The 7,047-nt window shown below is 35.0% G+C and overlaps 1 long non-coding RNA gene across 1 annotated transcript in view; it reads left to right on the forward strand.

Annotated features, from left to right (window-relative positions):
* Positions 1–4,765: 4,765 nt before the first annotated feature.
* The window catches only part of LOC136853254 (uncharacterized), an 8,445-nt gene continuing 6,163 nt past the window's right edge, over positions 4,766–7,047 (forward strand). Inside the window, exon 1 of the long non-coding RNA XR_010857397.1 lies at positions 4,766–4,952. This is a non-coding gene — a long non-coding RNA (uncharacterized lncRNA). The remainder of the gene's footprint in view (positions 4,953–7,047) is intronic.

The raw sequence follows: 7,047 nt of genomic DNA on the forward strand, positions 1-7,047 counted from the left end.
TTTTCTTCTTTTTTAATTGGTGGGATCTGTTCCTTTTGTATTTCCCTTTTACCTCCTCTTACTTCTTCCTAATGAACACCATATTCTTTGGAAGCTTGAATTTCAAGTTAATGGCCCCTGTGGGCTTGTTCTATACGAATAAGTTTCATCTTCTGAATAATAATAATAATAATAATAATAAATAATAATAATAATAATAATAATAATAATAATAATAATAATAATAATAATAATAATAATAATAATAATAATAATAATAATAATAATAATATTGCCTCTGTATTGATTTTCACTCAAACTTTCTACACCACAAAAAACTTTTTCCCTTTATTTTCAAACTTCTCTTAAAACTGTTTCATAACAAAACCTTGATCCTCACAGCCTCTTGTCTGTCTAAACCCATTCCGTTCTTCCCGTCAATTCCACTTTCTGTGTCGTATTTCTAAGTCAAGATTCTACTGCACACCTTCCTATAATTCGTGATGTCTGCTCTTTCACCGTTATCCTTATACCAAAGAACAGTTCTTCCCCCCCTTTCTTCAGAGCTTTTCCCTTGTCTGACATACCTTATACACCTTGGTCAGCGACTCACACACTTGCAACACAGTACCACAGCATCTCACTTGTAATCCCATCAACTATTGGAGATTTTCCATTTTTCAGCCACTTTATTGCGCTCCTTGCTTTCTGAACATTAATTTTGACGAGGATCCTGAAACTTCACACTAAAATCTGAGGCGACATGATTCTTTTTGTATCGTCCAAAATCTCAGATGCAACGTAACGCTGCCAAGAAGTGTTAAACATTTTTTTCATTTCCAATGTCGTACATGTCGACAAGTTTGCCAATTCACAGCTAACACTGTTTTCCCTATGTTTATATATAAATAAAATCCCTATTATGCATTGGTATAACTCGTAATCTGTGTGATTTGAACTCATTTTTTTCTTTACTAAGTACGGTGTGACAAGGTTAGCGGTGCCGTCAGTGACAGAACTCTTAACACGCTCCTCGGACTGTTCAACGTAATTACCTCTGCAGCATTATAACAGTAGACCTAATAAGCTCAACAGTCATAACAAAATTTTCAGAATAGGAGTATGAATTACAACAAGTTTTCTTTGAATGTTGAAGTTTTAGGCTGTGTTCAAGCTGCCTGTATGTTGTGGAATGATTTGTAGGCCTAAAAGAATAATCTAAGCCTTCTGAGATGTAGCCTAATCTATGTTGCTAAATAATTTATTTGTACAGATTACCTGTTCTTTGAGGAATAAAAGATGATGAATTAAATTATATGGAGAAGATGGCTACTAATAGATACCAAAGCCTATGGAACACTTGTTGTTTTAACCGGCTTAAAATATTATTTCCTTAGAAGTCATTCTGCTTGCTTTTGGTGTATAATTTATTCATTCATAAGGTAACTTGAAGTGCAAGAATTTGTAGATAACTTCATTGGCTTTCTGGCTAGAAATGGTTAATATAGTGATGTGAATGCTAAGTGTAATGTATCTGTAGTAAAGAAATCTAACATACCTAGGCCTAGGAACAAAATCTTGGCTTTAACAAAAGAATAATTGCATAGGTGAATATTTTGCTAGAAAACCATAATTTTTGAATTGGTTAAGAAATGTAACTCAAAAAAATTTTATGGTTTTGAAAATCCAAACATTCCTCTAACATATATAAAATAAATGTTTTCAAGATAATTTCATTGTCGCTACTCATCGTAGTCCTATCTTCCAGGTGGTTCATGTTGTGCCGCGTCACACACTTCTCCGCTCACCCGTTGATATCGGTGGATGTGTTGTAGCTGCAGTAATACTTTCTTATTTACTTATTTACATTTTTTCAGTGTTGAGGCGTAAAACAATCAAATAGTACTATTTAAAATTTTAGGTTTTTTTTATTATTCTAACATTTGAACTGAGGTTTGATGATGGCTTTTCTTGTCGAACGCATCGGCGATGAGTGAAAAAGTTTTGAAAATGTCTCGTAACTGGTTTTCCAAAAATTTGGATACACCAGATATTTTCTTACAGTTTTGAAGTATGTGACAGATTTCACTCTTATGGAACATATTATGGCTTATTATATGAGATAATCGTGTTCTCGCATTGAAATAAGAGATAAATATGGAGCATGTTAGTTGCCAGTTCGTGAATTTGAACGAAATCTTATGCAATCATGTCGTATCACTTAAGAACATAGCTATACCAATCATCTCTCTCTCTCTTATATCTTCTTGCACAGTGATTAATTCATCAAACACTCACTCTATCGACCCAAGACTGCACATTCTTCGGGATCTAGTTCCTTATTTCGATATCCTTTTGCTCATTAATCTTTTTCTTTTCATTAACTTTCATGACACTAGATAACCCCGAATTAATTACTTACTTTGCAATAACTTCTATGTAGGACAATTTATTCTCCTCAGAATTATTCTTCCTCCTGTACTTATTGTATATTCCTTTGTGTCTCTCACCTGCGTGACCAACCAATGCCTCCCCTATCCCTGTACACGAATATATATATATATATATATATATATATATATATATATATATATATATATATATATATATATATATATATATGCACACATATACATATATACAGTATGTATATATATATATATATATATATATATATATATATATATATATATATATATATATATGTATATATATATATATACATATATATATATATATATATATATATATATATATATATATATATATATATATATATATATATATATATATATATATGTGTGTTTTGCATCTACATGGGTACGATGAAGAGGAATCTGTATCCCCTTAGGAGAGGTTAGTTCCATTTCAATATTACACGAAGGAAATTGTAAGATAATCGCATATCAAAATACCGCCTCAACCATTATTTTTCCTAATCACAATGATTCGTTTTTCCCGAAATATTCTATTGCTGGACTAAGCTATTTCCAATTCCCCGGATTATATGATTTAGGCATGAAATGTCCTCGTCACTGTTAAAAAAAAAAAAAAGCTGGGAAAATTTCGAGAAACGGAGTGAAAAAAGTTTTTGAGAGAATTTATGTTCTGGGAACTGGCGAAAGAGCAGCGTCATTTCGTTAACTTTATTTATCCCCGCGAATGAAACCACTCATCTATTAATGCGCCTTCGTCTCCTGTCCGTTCTCGGTTAATTTTAGTGACATCAGAAACCTGCTATGTTTTTAAAATAAACCCTAAGCATTTACTCTTTATATTTATTTGTATTTTATTATGTATTCCTTATATCTACGATCTTTTCATGAAATGAAAGACTTCAAAACTACGGAAATGAAAGACTTCCTCGTTATTTTGATTCTACCTTTCTGTGGAAAATAAAATAAAAAATAAATGCATTTATATTCCTGCTGTTATTTTGATATTTCTGTGGAAAATAAATGCATTTATATTCCTGCTCCTTCCTCGTTATTTTGATTCTACCTTTCTGTGGAAAATAAATGCATTTATATTCCTGCTCCTTCCTCGTTATTTTGATTCTACCTTTCTGTTTCTGCATTTATATTTATCAGCTATTTTGATTCTAAAAATAAATGCATTTATATTCCTGCTCCTTCCTCGTTATTTTGATTCTACCTTTCAGTTTCTGTTAGGTTTATCAGCTATTTTTAGTAAAACTGTAAAGCTGATTTGCTCTTTAAGGTTACATTTAGATACTTAAGACAGCTGTCGTTTTTCTTACCCAGTTACTAAAACTAAAATGACGATTTTTTTAAAATAAAATGTAATTAGATTAATCCTGCTGATATCCCTACTTATTCATCTTGTCTGTGTCACTACCACTGATTTCAGCTAAATAAAGTTTCAATGGCAATCTGATGCAGCTGCTGTATAATATTCGTTTTGGGAGTAGTAATGTACCAGCCAAAGCAGAAACTCTTCCCATCATTGTATCCTCAGTAACGGTCTTTTTAGTTGTCACCATCGTTCGTGATGTATGTTTTGTGGATTATTTCCAGCCTTTGTTTTCCCCTCTTCTTCTTCTTTCGACGGAAGACTTTCGATGATTAAGATGATCGGGATGGCAGTGACGTTATTACGGCCTAAATTACTCAAATGATTCCTTCGCGTGTAGTACGAGGCACACTAGAAAGTGCGGATAATTCACGCATATCGCGTAGGAAGACGAGACTAAGTTACTAAGAAACTTCATATAAAAAGGGAAAATGAGAGAGAGAGAGAGAGAGAGAGAGAGAGAGAGAGAGAGAGAGAGAGAGAGAGAGAGAGAGAGAGAGAATTAATAGGCTGAGCTATTACAGCATTCGGATAAAAGGCTTAATTGCATTCGTGTAATACTTTACGGCTCTGCTGAAGTCTGGTGGGATCTGAAGTTTCCGGGAAGGAATTATTCCATGAGAGAATAACCTCTTTTCTTTATCCTTATTTCATACATTTTTGAGTCCAGAGTAAACTTGTTTCCTAATTTATCGCTGGATCACACTTGTTATGATATTTGCACGTATACTATTAAGTACGTGATGACAGCTTGGTTTTCCCGCCAATAGTTAAAAAAATCAACTCATCCGAAAGCATTGGTTCGTACGTTTGTGGCGACCGCAGGTCAACGTATGTAATTGGGTAAAGGGGGGGGGGGGGCTTAGGATGGGGGTGTGGCGACGTGTTGCGCGTGGGTTTGGGTTAGAGGAGGAGAGAGAACACAGCAGCCCCGCCTCCGGTATATAACCCTCTCAACCTCAAATTACCCCTCATTCCAGAGGCCGATTACACTTCGTCGCCTCCTCTTATCCTCTAAGAGTCTGCTGGGTAGCTTCCCCTCGTCTGGATTTTCCTACACATCAGCCTCCCAGTGAACACTTTGGCCTCTATCTGGATAACAATGAAGGACTCCGTAATTGTCGGGACTTTCCTCTTCTTTGCTTTAGTCGTCGTCAGTAGTAAGTTCCCTTTCCACTTAATACCTTGGAAAATTTCAAGTTACTTTTCATTAGTCTTCAGATTCAAAGATTTGTTTTTAAATATCATTAGATAAAGGGAATTTTGGTAATGTTTTTTTTTATGACTTTGAAATTTCGATCGCACGTGTGCAAACGAGAAAAGTTCTTTCCTTCATTACAGGAAGACAATCAGATCTTTTACAATAGAAAAAATTTAATGCAGATGCGAAGCGATAGATTCTTAACTTGTTAAATACTGAACTGCACATTGATAATCTTGACTGTCACTGAGAGAGCACCGGTAAAGTATTCCACATTTTGTTTGTTCTGTCACACGTGTGCGACTATATAGGCTATAGCTATATTATTTCGTTGCAGTATTGTGCTGAAGATTTCTAGTCTAAACAGTTTTGGCGAGTGTCATTATTTTTCTGTTACTGTCAATTGGCACCTATCAGGCCTCTGAAGGACACTCCTTTCAAAGACTGTCCCACGAACTCATTTTCTGTAATCTTTCGGTACTTTTGCTCTTTGACTACGTCAGATCCCGGTATCCTTTCGTGTTTTTAAGAAAAAGTTTAATTCAGGGAAGTTCTATCTACTTTCGCTAAATCTGTTATTCTAAGAAAAATCAATCATGAGAAAGTAGGATCCTTTCAGCAACCAGGCCGATTAACCTTAGACTGTTCTCTTGTTTTTCCTTCTAAATGTGTTTTATCTAATCATTGTAGGCTACATTAAAGTGCAATCAAGATGTGTAGCGGATGTCGTTGATCAGAAGCTAAATTCAGAGGGGCACCTTCGTTCTTTAGCAAATAAATAGTGTTTACCAAGAAGTGCGTTCAGTTATAGGTCTGTATTCTATATACTGTAACAATAAACTAGTTCATTTCGCTACCAAGTCTCCTCGTAATTAGTTACTGCTTACAGTGTGCTTTGTGCGGCCCATCGTAGACACTGGTCAAGATATCTCTGTTCCCAATTTCATTGCTTTATGCTTCTTACCAGAGTCCTTACAAACAGTGATTGTATTGTCTGACGTCACCACAAAACGGACGCGCGGGTATACTGTTTGAGTGTAAGCATACTATGTTCTGGCACGGGCTCTTTCTACTGAAGCAGCTCGTAGGGACGAAGATAAGACAGCCTATTTTTTCATAAGCAATGCGCGTTTGGAATTACACTCTAACTTCACAGATGCGATCCCCAGTGAGACGTAGACGCGAGTGACGGTAGAAATCTTAGGCCGCCATATCCGCCGTGTGATATTTCAAGCGTCACATAAGTGAGCTCACTGTTTCTGCTTTTGCTGTCCTCTGTTCTCTGTGATTCCTTTCCACCGAGCTGTTCAGCTTCTTTAACTGTAATTCACCTCCCATTCAAAAACAAATCATCTATTGAATCCTGTGAGTTTTGTATCGTCATTTCAAGTCTGTCCGATAAACAGCTTTGGCAGTTCTCGATTTATAAAATCTTCTTAAAAATCACTTCAAGTAAACAGGCAAACTTTTACTCTCAACAAAAATACACGTCTATGTTGTTGTATTGAGTCATTATTACTGCTTCATCTAAACTTTGGTTACTTTTCTTCTCTCTCTCTCTCTCTCTCTCTCTCTCTCTCTCTCTCTCTCTCTCTCTCTCAGATCCTCTGCTTTATTTTCACAAAGTGAAACCCTCTAAAGTTACGGAGGTCAGGTTGAAATTATCTAAAAACAATCGCCAGTAATCTATGTACTAATTAATACTGCTGCTTTTCCGATATTACCACTGGTGCCAGTGCCAACTGTGATATTGCTAGAGAAATAATTAGCTACGCTGATGATAACAGCAGCAGGTGAAATTCATTGTTTGCGAAAAACGGTGCACAGACTCTAGCCGGTACGTGGTAGCCGACAGTACCGGTAACCAAAAACCTAAAGTACGAAAGAAAGAGAAAATCCGAAGGTTTAGGTGGTGAAGTCAGAAATATAAATCGCTATATAAGGAAGTATATATATAAATATAAATATATATATATATATATATATATATATATATATATATATATATATATATATATATATATATATATAATGTACAAACTATGTATCTCTGC

This window comes from Macrobrachium rosenbergii, chromosome 27, assembly GCF_040412425.1.
Source record: "Macrobrachium rosenbergii isolate ZJJX-2024 chromosome 27, ASM4041242v1, whole genome shotgun sequence".
Taxonomy (NCBI): domain Eukaryota; kingdom Metazoa; phylum Arthropoda; class Malacostraca; order Decapoda; family Palaemonidae; genus Macrobrachium; species Macrobrachium rosenbergii.